This window comes from Cicer arietinum, chromosome 7 (genome assembly GCF_000331145.2).
Source record: "Cicer arietinum cultivar CDC Frontier isolate Library 1 chromosome 7, Cicar.CDCFrontier_v2.0, whole genome shotgun sequence".
Taxonomy (NCBI): Eukaryota; Viridiplantae; Streptophyta; class Magnoliopsida; order Fabales; family Fabaceae; genus Cicer; species Cicer arietinum.
The window spans coordinates 59,083,470-59,107,406 of NC_021166.2; the positions used below are offsets into that span (position 1 = coordinate 59,083,470).

The 23,937-nt window shown below is 29.8% G+C and overlaps 1 long non-coding RNA gene across 2 annotated transcripts; it reads right to left on the reverse strand.

Annotated features, from left to right (window-relative positions):
• Positions 1-9,670: 9,670 nt before the first annotated feature.
• LOC101512361 (uncharacterized) lies at positions 9,671-12,586 on the reverse strand. Of its 2 annotated transcripts, none has more exons than XR_190224.4 (4): positions 12,164-12,586; positions 10,517-10,643; positions 10,283-10,402; positions 9,671-9,988 (listed from the first exon to the last, which is right to left on the reverse strand). It is a non-coding gene; the product is annotated as an uncharacterized lncRNA (long non-coding RNA). The 2 variants fall into 2 exon arrangements; XR_001144477.3 differs by having other exon boundaries at positions 10,288-10,402; positions 12,164-12,585.
• Between the last annotated feature and the right edge of the window lie 11,351 nt (positions 12,587-23,937).

The following is a 23,937-nucleotide window of genomic DNA, read 5'->3' on the forward strand; positions in this document are numbered from 1 at the left end:
AGTTAGTTTCACAATTGGGTTGGGCCCCAAGGGGCACCGCAATTTTACGAAGGGGCTTGGTTTGGGTTGTATTGAAGTTTTTAAACACATGAAAATTAATTATTTTTAATTAATTAATTGCTTGCGTTAAGTCACAAATTATGAAACTGCCATCCACAAGGTCAAAGTCAAAACCCTAATTTGACTTAGCTTCAGATGTGTGCCACGTCAAAACCCTAAAGCTGAGTCTTTCCCACGTTTTTGACTTTTGCCCGGTCAAGGAACCTTGTCAATCAAGTTTCCTATTTCTGAGGCACTCTACTAGTGGCCAGTAAATGGACTCCGTGCTCCTTTGGATCCCCCCTTTTTCTCTGATCCAGTTGCTGAACTCACCTATAAATAGAGAGCTCACCTCACTTGGAAAAGCACACCAAAAGCTCTCCATATCTGAGGCTTTTCTCACTTCTCCCCCTTATATTCTTCTTCTTCTTCTTCTTCTTCTTCTTTTCTTGAGTAGCCTCCGTGCTATATTTGAGTAGCCTCCGTGCTATATTCGAGTGTCAGTCTATCGACTGGCATACAGAGGGTGTAATTCTAGAACGGTTTTCTACAGTGCAGTAGAACTCCGATACAGTGAATCTGGGCTGTTTTATCCTGGGGACTTCGTGGTTGATAGTCTGCCTTGCACAATTTTGGGCAGTGCCTCGAAACGTCTTAAAGAGAGCGACCTAGTCCGCGACTCATCCCAGTAATATCTTCGGTGGCATAAATTGTTTCAAAGGTTTTCGAATTTCAAAACAACATCTTCTCTCGCTGTCCTTTACAGCAATAGTTGTACCTCACCAACTACTCACTTTCAGGCAAGACGCTAACCATCACCATCTCCTTCCCAATGGAATAAAAGCAAGAATATAAAATAGATACATGAACCAGAGAGTAGATATATGATCTCAACATTTATGAGTTCCATATTTATACACCGAACTAGCTCGTTAATTATTTGTTACCACGATTTCTATAAGATGAATGATATTTGATATACTGGAATGTAAGAGAGGATTGAGGTTTTAAGTGTACAACTAAGTTAAATTGGAGCTCACTCCCATGTGTAACCTATTTTGCTTCCTAGCATTCAAAATACTTTTAAACACACAAAATTAAAAAAAAACTATTTTGTTTTCATTCTTCTTTGCCTCATCATGTTCACATTGGTATAACAAGTGTGCATCTTGTAAAAGAACAAGAGTAACACTTACACCGGTTATATTCACATTCATGGTATAACAAGGGTGCATATTGTAAAAGAACAAGAGTAACACTAACACCCAAATTGTTGGTTATAAATACAAAACTATATGATCTTTTATATACAAAAAGATAAATTTTATATTTTTTTATTTGGAAGCATAATTTCCAAATAAAAAAATATAATGGAAATTTGACAACAAAAGAAGCAATTGAAATTGGCGAGACGATTAAATAAGTTTTTTTTCAAAAAATCCACTTCCTGTGTTAAATCAATGTATGCTGGTGATTTGCCTACCTTTCAATGCCAATTTAGGTATGGATTTGTATGCTCCCAGCAATTTTCAAGTAAAGTAATTTTAGTTGGATGAGTTGTTATTTTATTTCTATCCAATCAATCAATGTGTTGCTTTAGATAATTTTATCTTCAATAATCTACAACAATTTTTTTGTAACATATCAACCAATTTGATAGGCTTTGTTTGATGTTGTTGAAGTGTCATTCATTTAATCAATTGAGGTGACGATGTGATCTTAGATGTGTTTCTTTTTAATATATTGTATGTTATCGAGAATAAATTCTATTTTCATGTGTTTTCTCGTGGTAATTGGCAACAATATATCTCTTAAAATGAAAATGATATTATTTGTTAATTCTTATATGTGTTTAGTATGCACATATGAGTTGTACATTTATTATCTTAGTGAAGTCAATGTTTTTGGATTTTATCTCCAGATTAAATTATCTAAATACAACCCAATTTACATGCAAATTAGAATTAATAGTTTCATAGATGACTTGTATTCTTTTAAGTTTTCCTTGTAGTTTTAATATTCATGTTATTTGTTTAATGACACTACCATATGAATTGTATTAATGTTGACGCAATTTTCATGTTATATAAATGCTTAAAATTTCTAACTGCTTCAATCAATAACATTCTTCATTGCAAGATGACATCAGTGTTGTTTTTTTTTTTTGTTAAAACTGAAAAAAAGGAAGAGAAATTGTTATTCTAACAATTTGTTTTTGAAATATGATGTGCAGGGCGCATATCTAATATTATAAATATATTTTAGTTCATGAACTAAAATAGCTTATCGACGAAGTTGTTGCAGAAAAGTTATTAATTTGTAAGTGAAAGTAATAAATTGTAGACTTCAAAATGTGCTTTATATATATTTCTTTTTATTATTGACTTAAAATTTAATAATTTGCAGGTGTAATTTTGATATTGTTGATGAAACTAATAACATCAAGAAAAAGGATCTGGTTAAATAGTATAGAAAATATGTGAATAAGTCATCTCTCGCTCGTTGGATATTACAATTAAGTACCGAATCAGGAATTAATACCAATAATTTACCACCAGAATTTATATAAATAAAAATTTTTAAAAATAATTTCAATTTTCATCCAATTTGATACATCAAGCGTTAACAGGATGATGATTTAGTGTATCAGATCGTACATGTTAGACATACTTATTAGACATACACCAAGTAAGACTTAGACAAAAAATTTGGTGATGTCTATAATATGCATATAAATTTTTGTTTAAGTCTCTTATTTGGTGATGTCTATAAGAGTGGAGTCTAACCATATATGATGTGATACACTGAATCACCGTCTAGGTAACAATTGTGATATATTAAGTTGGATTAAAATTGAAATTATTTTTAAAATTTTTACATGAGTATAAAAATTATGGTCGTGAATGATTGGTATTCATTCGCAAATTTTGTATTACAAAAGTTTAATTATAATCTCCGACGAATTAGGAGATGACTTCTTCACATATTTTCTATTCATTTCCTAGATCTTATTAATTTCACCTTTCTTCAAATATTGAAGTCCACGATTTATTGTTTTCGTTCACAGGTGATCAACCTTTCTACAACAAGTTAATCGATAAACTATTTTGATAGTTCATGAACGATTCATCATGCATATCTTATATAATATATAAGATATCTTATAATATATAAGACATCTTATATATGTTATCTTACCTACATTAGAAGATTAATGCAATAAATATAATAGATATTTTATTCCTATTTACATTTATAATACTAGATATGTCTATCAAATAAACTTCTTAATAACACATATTATATTTCAAACAAATGGTAAGAATAACAATTTCTCTTGTTTTATAATTAAAGACAAAAAACAATGTTGACGTCATCTTGTGAGAGAAAAAAATGTTATATGGATTTAAGCACTTACAAATTAAACATTTATAATTTACACATGCAATTTGCGTCAACATTAATACAGTTCATAAGTAGCCATTAAACAAAGAACATGAAAGTTGAAACTACTAGTAAAATTTACAAAGAATACTTCAAAACCATTATGAAACTATCGATTCTATTTTGCATGTAATTTGGGTTGTATTTAGATGATTTAACATGGAGATAAAACAAAAAACATGTACAGCTTAAATGAGAAATACAGCAAAAAAAAAAGAAGGAAGGCAATAAATAAAAATTGAAAAAGAAGAAACAACCTAAACGAAAAAGCTACATCTAAATGATTCCATAGAATTTGAAACATTGTTTTCAGTGAAACTACATGTGACTCATTCAGGTAATAAATGTACAGCTCATATGTGCAGAGAAAACATGTAAGAATTAACAAATAATCTCATTTTAAGAGATATTTTATTGCAAATTATCATGAGAAAACACATAAAAAATAATCTATCATCGGGTTAAAAAGAAACACACATCTAAGATCATATCGTCACAAAAAGCAGTGGTAGAGAAGAAAGGAAGCAACTACCAAAAACCAAAGCAGGTACACCTATACCATCCCTATTTGTATATCCTAACATTAAGTAGTTAAATGGTTGAGGTTGTTATAAGTAGTTAGACGATTATGTTTGTTAGTGATCATTTTTCCTTCCTATCCTAAGTGTACATGAAACCGATTAAATAACGGCTCTTCGACAACACCAAAAACATCAAACAAAACCATCAGCTTGGTTGATACCAATCCAATGTCCTGTTCAATTTAAAAATAACACGACATAAATCGAAATATAAAACAAAAGTTCCAAAAAAATTGTTAGAGATTATTGAAGATAAAATTGTCTAAAGCAATACATTGATTGATTTGATAGAAATAAAATAACAACCAATCCAACTAAAATTACTTCAGCCACAAATTTTATTTGAAACTTGTTCGAAGCATACAAATCAATAACTAAATTCGCATCGAAATGAGGCAAATCACCAATGTCAATAGCTTCTTTTTTTTTTGTCAAATTTCCAAGACATAAATACTCAATGTATAACTGAACAAACTTAAACATGAATGCTACCAAACAAACCAGATTACACGTGGTGTGAGTGAGCTCCAATTTAACTTGCATCGCCTAAAAGTTAGTTCTACACTTAAAATCCTCATCCTCTTTTACATTCCACCATATATCATCTCATGGAAATAGTGGTAACAAATAACTAACTAGACAATTCGGTGTATAAATGTTGATATCATATACTTTATCTATTTTATATTCTTGCTTTTATTCCATTTTGAAGGAGATGACGATGGTTAGTGTCTCGCTAGAAAGTGAACAGCTAAGGGAAGAATAGTGAAGAACAAAGACATAAGACTACTTAAATTTTTTAGTCTATCATATATGACAAAACTCTATTTCTAAGATAAATACAATTTAACGTGATTGCGTACTAGTTAGCACCTAATTTGAGATTTGTATAGCTAATGGTTATTTCATGTGATTAATTCTAACATCAAACACACATAAAAACAATAAATATGGCACTGTTTGATATGTTTATTTTCTTCATGTTGTTAGCGATAAACATTATAGGCATGCATTTCTACATGCACCGAGATAGTTCCTCAAATTAGAAACTATTTGCAGACTTGGAAATCAAATAAAAATGCTGAAAATAAATCTTAAACATTTATGTAAACCTGCGAGCGAATGTCCCTAATAAATTTCTTTAGACCATCAAGCAACAAATCGTCAGTTAGATAAAGTTGTTTTTCATAACTATGATAATTGTGCTCACACAGAAGGATTTTAAAATATATACTGGCGTGGTTCATCAAATTTCTTTTCATGTCTTCTAAGATAAGCCATCAAAATAACATAGAATTGAAACAGAAATGGATTGAAGTGGGACAAAACAAAAAAATTAACCTTGATGAAAAATGACACAAACATGCCATTCATGTGGTATCAATCATGGCATGAAATAGTTAACTTCTAACAAAATCTTAGATTAGAGAAGAGGAAGTTTGTCGTTGAAACCAGAGCTTCACCTCACTCAAACATACCATTGACAAAACAAATTGAGATATCAAACTTGGTAATTTGACCCTATAATTCAACCCTATAATTCGACCCTAAACATATAGACATTCATATATACACACATATAAAAATATAAGATGTGTGGGACCATTACCCGCAATTCTTAGTTAGTAAAGAAATGATATAAGAGAATAAATAACTACTTAAACAAGACTAAACTGAAAAAAAGTACAATACAATAGCTCTGCAATCGGAATTAGAAAAGTTTACCCCTATCCCATAAATCCTCTAAAAATTCACATAGAACTTAATTTTTTTTAAAAATTAGAAAATTCTTTTGTCCTACGATGTTCCGAATATGTTCTAGTAAACTCAAAATTTCAGTTTTCCGAAACACAAATGTATTATGTGTTCTAGAAAATTCAATTTAAATTTTCCCTAAACACATTTGCATTTTGAAAAGCTTAAATTAAATTTTCTGGTACAAACATTCAAATGTGATAAGGATCTCAAGAGCATGAAGATGATTCATATTTTAATAAATTAGGATCATATCATGTGGTACCAGAGCTTGTCTCTAGGTTTGGAATTGAGGAAAAAAAAATTTATGCATTTTTTTTCTTGTGAAACCCAAATTGCTGGTTGTGTTGTTTTGTTGAATTGTTGTTCTTAATTAATTGGTGTGTTGCTGCTACTTGAAAAAAAAATACAAAAAAAAATTATACAAAAAAGATGTGCTGTTAAAAGTATTGCACACTATATGTTTGACAAAATTCCTAAGTATGTCATATGATCAATATTTTCGCGATTTTGTATTGGATCCAGAGTATGTGAAATATTTGTATGAAAATGGATATGCAAAACAAGCCAGAAAAGTAGAGAAACTTGCCTTGAGAGAGATAGATAAAATCAAAGAAAAGAAAGAAGAAGAGGAGAAACATTTGAGGGACAAAGGGCAAGAAATTGACGTCAACTATTTGTCTAATTGTGATAATTCTCTATTGCAAGTGCTTGAAGAAGTGTCTCCAAAGGAGAAATTTCATCCATATATTGACATTGAAAGCAAAGTGAAAGATTATGGTAAAATTGAAAGTCTCTTCAAACAAGAGAGTGAGGTGAACGAAACAATGTTAGTGCTTGAAAGTGATTATTCAAAGGTTCCTCAAAAGGATGCTTCCAAGGAGATTATTGAGTCACCATTTTTTAGTGATGAGAAGAATGTCCATGTAACTCAACTTGCTTTGAAGCCTTTGCAAATACAAAGTAACATATTGTTTGCCAAAAATTTCAATCCTAAGAAAGTCAATTTGGCCATAAATATCAAATTCAGAAGGTATAACTTTATCCCCATCTTTAGAATTTCTTACCTTTACTATAAATGTGATAAGATGTTAATTGTTAAAGATGGAAATGCGTTTCACCGACTTATCACATTTGGTGACTTTTCTAATTTCCCATTTGACCCCGGTGGATATGATGAGCTTGTGGTTTGTTTGGATTATTTCTTCATGTACGATATAATGGAGCTTAAATTCGTGGTCGAATTTCTTCAAGAAAGAGGGAATGATAAGGATCTCAAGAGCATGAAGATGATTCATATTTTAATAAATTAGGATAAACTTTATATATTTTAATTTGGTTTGTATTAATTCTTAGTTTGCTTTGATTTGGAATTGTAATGGTTTTATTATTGATTTAGTTTTTGTTATGTGTAAGTGAAGATACTTTACTTACTTACATTAAGTTTATTTTAGAAAAAAAAATAAGATGTAAGACTAATATGGGCCTAGAGAATGGTGTCACTTATGACCCATTTAGGTTTAGAGATAGACTTAGTATAAATAAGCATTTGTAACCTCATGGAGGGGCAGATTTTGAGTATTATTTTTGTGAGGCTTTGCTCTCTAGAGTTCTTGAAAGAATTCATCTTGAACTTATCAAGGCTGTTAATCCTTGTGGCGTTCTTTTTGGCTTATCAATCTCAAGATTGTGGCGCCATTTTGTTTTTTATTAAATTAGGATAAACTTTATATATTTTACTTTGGTTTGTATTAATTCTTAGTTTGCTTTGATTCGGAATTGTAATAATTTTATTATTGATTTAGTTTTTGTTATGTGTAAGTGATAAGGATCTCAAGAGCATGAAGATGATTCATATTTTAATAAATTAGGATAAACTTTATATATTTTACTTTGGTTTGTATTAATTCTTAGTTTGCTTTGATTCGGAATTGTAATAGTTTTATTATTGATTTAGTTTTCGTTATGTGTAACTGAAGATACTTTTCTTACTTACATTAAGTTTATTTTAGAAAAAAATAAAAAAAAAAGATGTAAGACTAATATGGGCCTAGAGAATGATGTCACTTATGACCCATTTTGGTTTACAGATAGACTTAGTATAAATAAGCATTTGTAACCTCATGGAGGGGCAGATTTTGATTATTATTTTTGTGAGACTTTGCTCTCTAGAGTTCTTGAAAGAATTCATCTTGAACTTATCAAGGCTGTTAATCCTTGTGGCGTTCTTTTTGGCTTATCAATCTCTAGATTGTGGCGCCTTTTTGTTCTTTATTTCGTTGCTGAATAATAATATTGAGTTTCCTTTACATCAAACCCTAATACTCCAATTCTTCCAATTTTCGTGATCAATAACCTGTGTTCATATCTCGAGTTCTATATATTGTTTTTCGGTGTTTCAAAAGCCTAACTTGCATTTCAGAACGTCAACTTTCACCTCGTTTTGGAATCGGCCGAATCGGAGTTTCGCAGCGCCGTTTATCGCATTCACCAGCCATACGCGATTTTCACTCAAATTTGTAAGTTTCCGACCTAGAACGATCTTTAAAGCGAACTATGATTAACAAGATCATATCATGTGGTTGTGTTGTCTTGTGAAACCCGAACTATGACTAACAAGATCATATCAAAATGTGTCCAAGAAATTTTCTTAACCATGTTCTGTAAATCTTCCTTGAAGATTGCCGGTTATTTTGGATTTAAACAAGTAAAATGAGTGTTTTGAGTAGAGCATCGAAGCAAGGGTATAATTTTCGCAATTTTATTAACAAAAACACCTAGTATAACCTTAAAATGTATTGGTGTTTCGAAACCCCACCAACAAATATTATTTTCTATCGTTCAGTTTTAAAATATTATTCATGATTTGTTTCATAAATATTAAAATATTATTTTAATTTTGAAATATTTTACTAATAATTAAATCAATCACAAAGTAAATAAAAAATAATATCAACTTTTAATTATGTATACTTCATAGTAAAACTATAAACAGACACATGTTTTCTTTTGTTCATATGTTTTTTATTGCAGAGAATCTTCTATCTTTATTTATTGTCCTCACTCGTTTCTAAAATAAGATGAATCAATAATTAAGACAATGCACATTCTCTATGCTATCACAAAATTTATTCGAAAATATATACTAGAAAAAGGAACGTTGAACGTATTATCTTGTACCGTATTTTCATACATTATCTATTACATCTTGGAGAAATCGAATGTTCAAAAATCATATTATCATATGTGTCTTCCAAGTGTATAAAAAAGTTCATGGGAATAAATTCATTCTTTGAGAGAAGATACAACTCGTCAAGATGCGAGGGTTTCTCCACAACTTCATTAAATTTTTATCAATATCTTAATTAAGTAGATCAATAATCTTTATGAAAAAATAACTTGCAACATTAATCTTTAAAATACCATTTCATCGGTGAGAGTAAACTACATATCACACAATGCCATATTTCCTTATTTTATACTAAATCAAAATATACATGCATACATACATATATATATATATATATATATATATATATCGGTAGTTAAATCATTTGTATGAAAAAAAAATAACTTGCAGCACTAATTTTTAAAACAACATTTCATCATGTAGATTGACCTATATATCATACGTATTTCCTTATTTAATAGTAAATTCAAATATATATGTATATATTATATACATTTAGTTTATATTTAAATATCTAGTATATATTAAACCTACATCTCTCTAATTATTAGCCTATGTTCCATCTACTAAACTCAATGAATGATAAACTCAATGAATGATAAACTCAATGAATGATAGAGGTGTGAGTAAAAGCAAACAGTGGTCAAATGATAAAAAAAAGTAGACACAATAACAAACACCCAATTCAATAAGTAAAAATTAATGGCAGAACACAACAATTTTACCTTAATCAAAAAGTATATATAGTCTAAATGCGATTGCCAATTATAGAGAATAATTTTACCTTAAACAAAAGTATATATAGTCTAAATGCAATTGTCAATTATAGAGAAAAGATTGCACCTCTTGTAGACGTGTATAAAAATGACAAAGTTGTAAGCTATGAATTTTCGATATATTCCAAATTCTTCAACAATAGCAAATAAAGATGTAGGTTGTAGCCTCCAGTCGCGAGATTTGAAAAAGGAAAACAAGCTTCCTGCACCCTCTGACATGTTAGAATTCATCAAACACATTGATGAATCTTGAAAAAGATTCTAGAGTTTAGAGGTGAAATAAATGGTTTATAAATGGATGACTTTTTGGAAAATTTGTGGTTTATTCCAATTGTTTTAAAACCCAATCTTGCACCAAATCAAGAGACAGCGTACAAGAATATCAATATTTAAATAAAACTATATTAATTAATGAGATTTTGCAATATTTCACAATATATTTGCAATCACGCAATGTAATGCGAATTAAAAACAAACTTGGTAAAAAAAAAATGTACCTCACCCAATAATAACAAGTTTCATTTATGCTCCGTAATAGTATTTTTCGGGAAATTCCACAACTTTCTTGTAGAGATGAGTATAGTCATCCATTTCTGCCATCAGACTATTTTTGTTCCCTTTATGTTATGTCCATGAAAATAAATACATAAAATAGAAATATCACTAATACATTATGTAATCTAAAAAAACTAATTGACCTACAAAATGGTGAAGAACAAAATACAACATACCAGGAAGGAATTTAAGGAATTTAATATAAGGATGATTGTGTTTTGATGTATGGCACCGCAAATGTTGAAGACGCCTATCAAGAATCTTTGTCTACTTCAAATTTATAAAAACAAATTAAGTTTTCCCCTTCAAAAAAGAAAGAAAAATAGAAATCGGTTTCATAATATTAAATTGAGAAAATCTAATGAAAAAACCAATACAAAATGTTAAGCAAAAATCTAGCACATTAAGACAAAAATCTAGCACATTAAGACAGACATAAATACCCAAAGTTCTTTAGTGCATGTTTGGTTTTGTAGTGGTTCCCCATAATTTTGTAAGTTCACCACAAAGTTAAACATGCACTTAGTCTCAAGTATAAAAATATACATGCTAAAACTGAATCATAACACTTAACTCAACGAAATTCACTGCAAATTGTAACCAACAAGATATATTCTTAATAATGTAGGATACTATTTGACACGAAATAGTGTGTTACTACACTACACTATTCATGACTGTATTAATATTGAGTCAACAAAATTTTATGCAATTACTATGATTTCCATTCAAGAACGAATTTTAATATAATTGAATCACCTACTGCAATGTTTTGTGATTGTTAAAGGAGAGATAATAAAGAGAAGAAATCAAGAGAGTGATCTAGAGAGTGTTGCACACTCTTGGTAGAGGAAATAATCTAATTTTAATGTTTTAACATTCATGACTCATTCGTGAAAAATACAATACTTTCAGGATAATTAGCATCGTTGATCAAAAATATTAAATATTAGTAACCCTCCCAATTTCCAATAAAAGAGCAATTTCTAACAAACTTATTTCCTGATAGCAATAAGCTAACAGACTCACCCCCAATATCTAATTGACAACTAATAAATAACAATTAGAAATGAAATTCACTCAAAGCCGCATGCCCAAGTAATTAACAGCCACCTCTTACCCGATGAAATACCCTGCCAGTGTTATATGTGTGTGTGTATATATATATATATATATATATATATAAATCACATCCTTTAAAAAAAAAAGTAGTTAGATTTATTTGATTTTTTCAAAATAGTAAAACAAGTAATTGTATTTTTAAAATTGTTCTATGTTAAAAGTAGTAAAATTTTGCATATATTTAAAACTACTAAATATAATATTTTTTTTGTTTATACAGGATACTAGAGGGAGTACAGTAGAATGATAAATGCATAGAAGATTTCCAAAACAATCATATGGTAAAATTATTGAAGGCCACCATAGTCGGTAACTTCATCTGAAGTGCCACCATACTCGTCAATATATTATAAAACATCAGTAACTTCATATATGCTAATTAAACAAAATGAAAATTGATAACATATAAACAAATAAATTAATCAAACTAATCCATTACTATAAACGAATTTAATCAAATTAATCTCAATTAATTACTTAGTTTCTCAAAACAAACCTCATTTGTTCCAGGAAATTCTAGCAATTCTAAAAATGTAGATAAAGATATTTAAAACAAAAATACCCAGGAACCATAACATAAAAATAACCTCACATCAAAAATAAAAATAATAGATGAGTCAAATATACTACTACCATATTATAAAAATTAAATAAATCAAGAAATTAAAGTGTAAACAGACAGAATAAAGTGATGAAGATACCATTTTCCCTCTTCTTTGTCTTCTTTAATACAAATTTGAATGTTTCCCCTTGACGACCTTAGCAGTAGAGCTGGAACACTTAACCAAATGAGAGTGAGAAACAGAATTGTCCTCCACAACTGACTCAGTTTCAGAAGAAGTTACAGTTTGAGAATCCGATAGAGAAGTGGTTGGTTTCTTCTTAAGGGTAAACATATCTTCCAAATCGATAAGGGGAACCTTATTGGCATCAATTCCACGCCAACTTCAACGCCATCCTAGGCCTCGGATTGGACCTTGTTCGTTGATCATATTCCGATAAGAAGGGCTAAGAACGTTAATTTTAATACGTCTAGGTAATGGTTTTACTCGCGACCGACTTTTCCCATCTTCTTCTTTCTTCCTCTGAGTCTCCTATCAACACCTTTACCTTCTCTTCAATCTATTATTTATAATAGTATGCTATTAGGGTTTCGCACAAACAATTCAAATCATAATAATAAAATTCAATTTTTCATAAAAGTAAAATTAAATAAATAAATTTAACCACAGTTCTTGTACTCTCTTAATGATTTTTTATTATTATTTTTAAAATCCAATCACTTGATAAAAAAATAACTATCAATACGCAGTTGATTAGCATCCGATATATCATATTTTTAAATTTATTAAAATTCATATCATTAATTTATTTACTTTAAAATTTTAACATGTTTGTCAAAAATAAATCATAAATTATTTTATTATTTGTTCTATTTAAGAGAAAAAAAATTAAATGTTATATAAATTTAAATAAAAAATAAAACTCTTCAAAAAAGTAAAAAATATAAAGTAGAGTTTCCAAGCATTTTTATCCACGCCTACACAGTTTACCTTACTAAAACTCACATTTGTCACTTATTTACAATTTTATCACTACTACGCGTGTGTACGGTTACTTATACAAATGCCTAAATATTGTAGATGTCATTGTATGTCTATTTAAAAGTAGTTTAGTTATATTATAGTATACTAATTAAATTTCTACTGATTATCTTAAAAAATTATCATATTTACACAACAAATTTATTTTAAAAGGTTGTTAATTTTAGTTTAAAGATTTTTGTTTACAACAAACAAGATGTTGTGTTTAAAATTAAACACATTAGTTCTATATGCCGAAACATTGTTTTTTGTTTTAAATACAAAAATTGTTTAACTTTATTATGGTTTAACTAATTTGAAGGTCCCTAAATGCCACCCCTTAAATTATAAAAAAGGTTTTAAAAAAATAACTGAAATTATCATGTTTCAATGAAAGCTTTTACAATAAAACAAGTTGTGAGGTTTAAAAAAGATTAAAATTTGATCCACACCTTTATTTTATTACAAGCCATGAGGAATCATCTTAAATTAATTAAAAATATATATATAATTTAATTAACTAAAATACATAACAATTACAAACTCATTGAAAATAAATAAATCCTAAGACTACATCTCAAATTGTAATTCGATATTGTAATTTAACTCTCCATTAAAAAGTTAAAGAGCAACTTGAATATATTCTTGAGTTTTTCAATGTTAAATATCTAGAAACATCACCCCAACAATGTAGTGAGTTATAAAATTCAATAATATAGAATAAATAAAAATTTGAGATGTTCTTGACATACTTGGTATGCTAAGTATGAAAAAAAATTCTCTCATCAATAATTCTTAAAAATCATAAGTAACTTAATAGGATTAAAACTCTTTTTTTTTTGTTATTAACATGAATCATATACTTAACCATATATAAAAATTTATATAATAACAATTAAAATCTTCTAAAAACTTGTATATTAGATTGCTCAAACGCAGTTTACTAGAGAGATATTAGTCCATAGTAAGGTGGATCAGATGTCACGACTATACGAAGTTTCTTATTTGCTATTCCTTTACCAATTCCTCTTTTATTGAAGAAATTCTGTCAACTCAATGTAAAAAATATATTTCTTATTTATTGAAGAAATCCATTAAGGTATGTATATGATCCATCAAATACTTATTTAAATATTTATATCAATAAATATAATAAAGTCTCTCTTAATTGAGAGATTACCAAACCATTATTCAACTCATATACTTTACATTAACGTAAAATTATCAAAAATTCATCAAACTCAACTTCATTCACAAAAAACTCTAGAATTAACAATCATTCAGTAACCATGCCGATGTTATTTTAAAGATACTAGGCTCCTAATATGAGTACTAAACTTTATATGAATAAAACTAAACTAATCAGTTAAAAAAGACTTAGATTTTTAGTCCCACATTGAGTAAAATTCGCTCAACAAATTTGAAACAAAAATAACTCATTAACAAACAAGGCAAAACATATTCTTTCAACAATTGTGTGCCAATTTTTAAAATCTTAAATAAAATATCATATGATATTGGATTTCAGCGAATTACCATTCATTGGAAAGCTTAGATTCAGTGAGTCAGTGACACATATTGCACAAAATATCGGGGGAGCTAGGGAGCGAAAAATATTAACTAAAATATTATAATTGAAATTCATAAAAGTCGTATAACTTTTTTTAGAGTTTCACACAATTTATACATAATCGACAAGTTGAAAAGTTAGAATTTCAATTCAATTAATTTTCACACAATTTTTTTAGAACTTTACACAATTCAATCAAATAAAATATATCCACTTTACGATTTTCATCTTTGTCGAATACATTCTTCTTGAAAAATTCATCAATTTTCATATATTTTTAAACATCGTATCACTTCTAAAAAAATACGCAAATTAATTAAAACAATTAACAAATAGTATCACACTATATCATATATTAACGATTAACATGTAAAAGTTTGTTAATAGATAGTAATTGAATTGCTAACTAGGGTGTTAGAGTTTGTCTGTTCGAGATTAGTTAGTTTATCATTTGATATTAGGTAATTTAGCTGAGGTTGTTGTAACAATGAACACAACAACAACAACACAATAGTAAGACTACATAAAAATTAACATCAACAATAAGCGAAGAACAACAAAAATATCAAGAGTATCAAGGTGCAAAAACACGAGAAGAAAGGTTGAATTGTGTCGTGTCTTATTAAAAACTTCTTTTTAAAAAATATGGTTCGAAATACTAGAATAAATATAACAAAATAGAAGCAACAATAAAACAAAGTATCAGATCATAGAAAAAAATCAGGATTTATGTTGGTTCACTACCAACGTGATAGTTATGTTGGTGGAATGGCCTCTATCCATAGGAAGTTGTACACAATATTATTAACCAGATTATCCAATTCCTTCCTAAGTGATGAACTTAATATTAAAACCAACTTGTTTAATATTAATTCCAATTTAACAATAATAGATTCAAAACTTATTTAAAACTGAGATTCAAGAACACATGTATTATCAAGATAAAGAGTATAGAGATAGAGAAGTGTGCACCATGGATTTTTATATTGGTTCAACTATCTATTCGATAGTCTACATCCAGTCCCGAAATCACTTACTGATTCCAGCCTTTACTAGAAATGATTTGAGTATGTTTACAGAATTTCCAGTACTTCAATGCCTATACATCTAACTCAACATCAATCTACAACAACAACCAATTTATCCTTAAGAACTAATCACCAAGCTCTAGCAAGATCAGATTGAGATCTCTTTTAGATGATCACACACTCTAAAAGATGACCACCAGTTTCACAATACTGGATTTCCACTCTCTTTCTTTTACAAATATGGTTCTTTCAAAAGGACTAAAACACTTGATTCAGTCACAATGAATTCTCACACTAAGTATTTGCCAATAATGTTTGTGAGTTACAATAATTTTTCTCAAAGTGTATTTTTCGAAAAGCTAATGAAATTCTTTCAGTTCTTTATAAAAATTGTGATTGATTCAGTTTATATAGTTTCAGAAAAACTTCAGCCAAATTGATTTCCCAATGGATTTTATTAATGCGTATTACCAGATCAATCGATTTCCTAATCGATTTCGCGTTTCTTGTTTTTCTTGAAATTCTTGAAATAGATGAACTAATCGATTTGCTAATCGATTTTTTTAATGCATATATCAGAAACTGATACTCAGTTCATATCAGAGTCGATTGAATAATCGATTATAATTGTTTTGTTCAAAATGCGAGATCAAACAATCGATTACTCAATCAATTCACTTTCATTAACATAATCGATTTGGAAATGGGCTAATTTCTCCCTGTAACTCAGACACTTAATCAAATCGATTTGCCAATCGACTGATTTGTCCCTGTAACTCAGACACTTAATCAAATCGATTTGCCAATCGACTTATTTGTCCCTGTAACTCAGACACTTAATCAAATCAATTTGCCAATCGACTGATTTGTCCATGTAACTCAGATATTTAATTAAAATCGATGTGTCAATCAATTATGCAATATGTTTCTGATAAATGATGAACTAATTCATTCATGCAATCAATTAACTAATTGATTAGTAGAAAGCTTGTAACTTAAGAAAAGTATATCAATCGATTGTCCAATCGATTTCTTTTAATCATAGAACATAGGTCTAATAAAAACATTTAAGTAATCGATTAACTCAGTGAAAACTTTGTTCTATGAATCAGAAAATCGATTAACCAATTGATTTACCAATTGATTGATTAACACACTTATTTTATGATTTCAGTTTTAATTGGCAAATATTAGACGTATGAAATCATAATGATGAATCTAACTAATAAACACTATGAACAATAGACAAATTTACACATAATCTTCAAGCCTTGTATGATATGATCAATCTTTGCTTGATTGCTTGAGATCCAAGATTTGTCCAAGTGTAGTGTTTGATTCTTTCCTGAAATGTATCTCAACCAAACTATTAGATTAATCAAATAATGCATATACATTGTATATTTGGAAGTTATATCAAAATCATAGTCAAGGAGGCATATATCTTACAAGTTACATCTAGTCCCTTTACATAGAAGACTTTATCCACTACTTAGATCCTGAATCCTGAATAACAACACTCTACCCTACAATCCAATCTTCTCAACATCCAGCTTGAAACCTACAGGCCGTTGACCCTACAAGTCAAGTCTTCTCAACTTCCAACTTGAAAAACCTACAAGTCGTTGAGGCACAAAAACAACTCCCTAGATGGGTTACAAATGGGGTGAAACTTGGTTATGTGTTGCTTCTTTTAAGCATAATAATTTCAATGAATTACACACTTAAAACATAACACTAAGCACTAAGTAATATAAATGGAATGAGTGCCTTTGCTTTGAAATTGAATCCTTGAAATTGAATACTTAGAGAATTTTTTGCGCGTATTTTCCTTGCACAAGGTCAACAGAGAACTTCACAAAAAATAATCCTTGATAAATACAATTTGAGAATATGACTATTGGGGCTTGAAAATAATTCTCCATAAATCTTCAGAGCATATCTTCCTTGCGTGAGGTCAACAAAGATCTTCACAAAAATTAAACCTTGATAGATACAATTTAGGAATATGATTGTTAAAACTTAATTAATTCTAAAACGAATACTCAACCAGATCTTCTAGAATGATTATGTGCGAGAATGTCTAGATAGCGCTTGAAAATAATTCTCCTTGAATCTTTTGAGTGTATTTTCCTTGCGCGAGATTAAATGAGATCTTCACAAAAAACAAACCTTGTTAGATACGGTTTAGGAATACGACTATTAAAGTTTGATTAATTCCAAAACGAATCTTCATCCAAATCTTCTAGTATGATTATGTGCGAGAATGTCTAGATAGCGCTTGAAAATAATTCTACTTGAATCTTCTTTTAAACGCTTGTTTAAGAGCAACGTGAACATATTAGAATATGTTCTTGGACCTTTGGAATCATGAAATAGCTTAGTCGTCATCAAAACATTGACTTTCCATTAGAATCGTTGAGTTTCTTCATCAAAACATAACTTGATCATCAGAGTTGAATATTGTGCTATTTGGTTCAAGTAGTTAGAGGCAAGATGCATAACTACATGACTTAGAATTAGTGGCATGAACAATGACACCTTGTTGCATCTTCAGAGCATGTTGCATATTAGAGGCACCATCAATGAACAAGTTGTTGAGACAAAATCTCAATTTAATGTTTTGATGAAAACAAACAAAAAGTTAATTAAGAATGTTAATTATGATTCTAAATGTTATGTTAATTTAACTTGTGCTTTTGAGTGAATTTAATTAAGAACATAATCAAGCAAAGCAAAGAAAACAACAACAAGAACATTAAAACAGAGAAAGATCTCCAGCTTCAAAAAAAGTTAATCACAACATGTTGATCAAACTTTTTCTACCTCTTTAACAAAGAGTCTGCCCTAGAAATTTGTTCATATCTAATCAGTAAACCTCTTTAACAAAGAGTCTGCCCTGGAAATTTGTTTATATCTAATCAGTCTGCCCTGGAAATTTTCTACCTTTTTAACAAAGAGTCTGCCCTGGAAATTTGTTTATATCTAAACAAGAGTTGAGAAATCTCAGATTCTGACAAAAAACAATTCAATTGTAAAAACTCAAACTATAAGAGTTTGTTTATAGTTTGTTTAAAATTACATCCTATCAATGTTAGATAGGTACTGTTGTTACTCTCTGGATGAAAAGTAATAGAGATTGAAACATATCAAGGTTGATCTGAACTAGGTGCTGTAAAACCAAGAAGATTCTTTGTTTTAAACACTTAGTGAAAAATCTCACGGTTGTGAGGACTGGACGTAACCCGAGTTGGGTGAACCATGATATATCGTTGTGTGGTATCTCTTCCCTTATCTATTTACTTTCAGTTTGATTGATTATCAAGTTAATTACATAAATTGAATTACTAATTTTAACTAACCAAGAACGTTCTCCGTTTTCTGTTTTCACAACCAATGTCAATCTTGAGTTATTTTCTTAAGTTTTTAACAGGAATTTTTAAAAGGTGCATTTACAATTCAAACCCCCCTTTCTTGTAAATTGACATTGTTACTTCACAAGTTGCAGTCTTTAGAGCGAGGGAACATGAACTTCAGAGACAACTCGAATTGAAACTTCATAGTTATTGTAGCGCTTCAGAGGCATGCTTCAAACTTCAGAGATATGCTAAATAGAGGCAAACTTCAAACTTTAGAAGCAGACGCACAAAAGCTTCAGAGGGACAATGGGCAAACGGTTCAACGACAAATCTTTAGAGGCATATGCGCGCACACAACAACGTGTGTAATAATTAGAGTCTGAATGTTGCGATAACTTTGATTTACATCCTTAAATCTTAGGAAAAGTATGGATATGTTCTTAAGTAGATTGAGAATGATATATATTATAAGCTTATATTCTACACATGATGTTCCCTTTCATTCTCGAGAGTTTCAAAACGGACAAAGTGAACTGTTTATGAGCAGCACCAACATCAAAGTAACTCAAACCAGAGCTAGGAACATCAGCACGAATACTCGTGTCTTAGCAATTTTAACTCATAACATAAAGCAAACAGTTTACCGGCAAATCAAATTCAACACATTCTCTCCACATTGTGCAAACCAAATTCTGCACACATAACAGATTTTAACAGCACCAACAATAAAAATTTCAGATGAAATCACTGGCCTTGAGTGGATTGAAGGCAAAAACTAATATATTCTTTGATAAAGTAAGCAAACGCGAAATCAACAATTTTCCCCAAGAATTAAAACCTGATTTCAAAACACTTAGAATTAAAACCTGATTTCAAAACACTTAAAAATTTAACAGGATAAAGCAATAGAAGATTCAGATTTCAAAAGTTTCGAAACAACAAACACAACAATACAATTGAACTCAATGTAGCAGATCATGAAGAATCCAAAAGAAACATAAACAACGGATTTCTAGCTTGTAACATTCTGTGTCAATTGTCAAATAAATCACCGCTTCAATATAAAAATAAAGATAAAGATGAGACAATGGCATATGACCCTCTTTATTTTGACTACAAAGAGTGTTTCAAGTGTTGATTTAGAGATTCACATTTGTACTTTGTGGTATCCATTTTTAGTTATTTTTTGTCCAAACTTAATGATATTCGTTTGAATCAGACTCCACTTACCTTTCCTTTATCTCCGGATAAGTATCTCAAGAGTAACGAAGACATTGCCCAATATTCTTTATTCCATTTTCCCCACTCTTTGGACTAACATTCCTTTTCTTCTTTAAGTTTCTGATAGTAACCCTTGAACCAGATCTTTTATTCCAATAAATTTAAAGGCTAGGTCCCCTCATAAACCCTCCAAGAATATACTTAACAGAAAACACTTCCAGTAAAGGAAGTTTGACTAGTAGTAGTCTAAAGATTTTAACCGGATATGTTTGTATTCACTGTACTTTCAAAGAGTAAAAAACATCTCAGACAAATTCTAGAATATGATGTAGCTGCAAAATGGAATGTTGCATTCTTCCCTATCAGCTATGCATTGTAATGCATAAACAACCTGAAATTTCCCAAATGTATATAATTGTGAAATAAATGATATAATAATAGTGTATGTATGTCTAACAAAATCAATAGAAGTTGAATCACATTCACACTATCATGAAATAACAATCATGATCTACACACAGATATTCTGAGTTTAGACAAAAAGAAATGCTATAGATAACTAGTTAGTGAAAACTGTTATCGTCAAGTAGGTACTATCGTTTAGTGCTCTGGAGAGGTCTATCGCGACTCCAGCTCGATGGTCTGCAGCTTTTTCCTACATAATGCAACAGGAACACTTAGCTAATAGTATCAAATTCTGAGTGTGAATAGTGTTAGAGCGAAGGAAAAAGCGTTGTACGACCCAAATCTGTGAGCACGCAGAGGAAGCGTGGGAGCGGCGCGCCTCGTCGCACAGAAGAAGCGCCCTTTCGCGAAGCTCTGACCCGATGTTTCGACCTGGTTGTAAAACCCATGCTCTAGCCCGGTTTTGCACCTCTTCGTCTTCGTATCTGCTTGTTTCCCATAGTGAAAAGGCACACGTATGAGGTTTCGAAGGCATCAGCAGCCAGCAACATGCGCATGAGGCAATGCTCTTCTCTGCTCGTATTCTGCTCTGTTCGTACTTTTCTCCTTCGTATTCCTCAGAGGCACCTTAGTATTCTGCTCTGCTCCTTTTCCAAGTCTTGGTTTTAAGACTCTATTTCAATTTCTAATACTTAAATTAAATGATCGAATTTCAGGTTCCCTCCTTCTATAAACTCTTCTCATATCTACAACTATTCTCAACTCTAATCTTTATGTTAAGGTTATTTTTCTTAATTTTACGATATAATTTTCTCTATTTTGTGAAATCTTAAGATCCGTGTTACGATCCTACGATCTACACGCTTTTTCTATATCCCAAAGATCTTAGGTAGGATCTAGAGTTTGACAACATTGGCTACATCTTTAATTGCTACTGTTGAAGAATCTGGAATATATGGAACATCCATAGCTTACATCTTTATCATTTCCATACACCTTATACATTTGGGTTTACAAAAGGTAATCCCATTTTATTAACTTGTGTAGGACCCTCATAAAAGAATATACATGTTTACGATGTCTTCAAAACAAGAGGTGCGATCTTTTCTCTATAATTGGCAATCGCATTTAGACTATATATACTTTTGCTTAAGGTAAAATTGTTGTGTTCTGTCATCAATCTTTACTTATTGACTTGAGTGTTTGTTATTTTATGTCTACTTGTTTTTTTTTATCATTTGGCCACGGTTTGCTTTTGCTCACACCTCTATCATTCATTGAGTTGAGTAGACGGAGGATAGCCTTATAATTAAAAGGATGTAGGTCTAATCATTTATGAGATATTTAAATATAAACAAAATGTATATAAAGTATACACATATATTTGAATTTACTAGTCATTTATGTGATATGCAGGTTAGTGATGAAATGTTGTTTTAAAAACTAGTCGTGCAAGTTATTTTTTTATAGAGATGATTGAACTACTTCTCGTTGTCTTTTAATCATTTTAACGAGAGATTTAAATATAAACAAAATATATATATTTATTCACATATATTTGGATTTACTATAAAATAAGGAAATATGACATTGTGTGATATGCAATACGACTTTGTGTGATATGCAGCTTAGTCTACATGATAAAATGTTGTTTTAAAAATTAGTGCTACAAGTTATTTTTTCTTTAAAGATGATTGAACTACTTCTTGTTGCCCCTTTAATCATTTTAAACAGGGATTTCAATATAAACAAATTATTTTTTTCATAAAGATGATTGACCTACGTCTTGTTGCTATACTTTTCAGCTCCCGAAGTTGAACTGTGTTTTGGAATATGTTATTCTGTTCAAGATATTGATAAAAACTTAATGAAGTTGTGAGAACTCTCCCACTATCAATGACAAACTGTATCTTTCCTCAAACAATAAATTTATTCCTACCAACTTTCTATACACTTGAAAGACACATGATAATGTTCTTTTAACATTCGACTTCTCCAAAATGCATAATAGATGATGCACATATGAATATGAAAATATGGTACAAACAAAATAATACGTTCAAGGTCCCTTTTTCTAATACATATTTTCGAATAAATTTCAAAGGAGCTTGTGACAGCATGGAAAATGTGTATTGTCTAAAATATTTATTAGAAACTAGTAAGGACAATAAATGAAGATTGAAGATTCTCCACGATAAAAAGCATATGAACAAAAGAAAACATGTGTCTACTTGTAGTTCTACTATGAAGTATACATAATTAAAACTTGTGTTATCTTTGATTTACTTTATGATTTAGTTATTAGTAAAATGTTTCAAAATAAAAAAAAAAAAATATTTATGAAACAAGTCATGAATAAACCATTAAAACTAAATAGAAAACAATATCTATTTGCGGGGTTTTGAAACACAACTAATATTAGATATTTTTGTTAGTAAAATTGCGAAAATTATAATTCTACTTCTACGATTATTTATACCCCTACTTTGATGTTCGAAGATTTTGTTAGCAGTTATTTCTTTCATGCCAATTGAGGAGGTGAATGGCATGTTTGCCTCAATTTTTATCCAATGTTGTGTTTTGACCCACTTTAATATATTTATGTTTCAATTCTTTGTTAGTTATACGGATGCTTATCTTAACGGTTTGAGAGAAGACATGAAAACAAATTTGATGAACCACGCCACTATATATCTTAACATTTGAGCACAATTATCTTGCGATTAAAAGCAACTTTATATTTGTTACTCGATGATCTTAAAAAAATTTATTAAAGACTTTCGCTCGTAAGTTTAAATAAAATGTTTAATATTTATTTTGCTTGTAGCACTTTTCTTGAATTTCCAAGTCTGCAGATAGTTTCCAAGTGTGTTTGATGTTAGAATTAGCCACATTCAATAACCATTAGCTATAAAAATCCTAAATTAGGTGCTAACTAAGACTAGAACTAGCAATCACATTAAGTTGTATTTATATTAGAAATATAGTGCGGTTCATATATGGTAGACTACAAAATTGTAAATTTTTTATGGTTAAAGTAGTCTTATGTCCTTTTGTTCTTCATTATTCTTCTTTTCCACAACGTCGTTCTTCTTCCCTCGCTGTTCTTTACAGCAATAGTTGTACCTCACAAACTGCTCACTTTCCAGCGAGACGATCGTTAACCATCACCATCTCCTTCCCAATGGAATAAAAGCAAGAATATAAAATAGATACATGAACCAGAGTAGATATATGAGCTCAATATTTATACACCGAACTATCTCGTTAATTATTTGTTACCACAATTTCTATAAGATGTATCATATT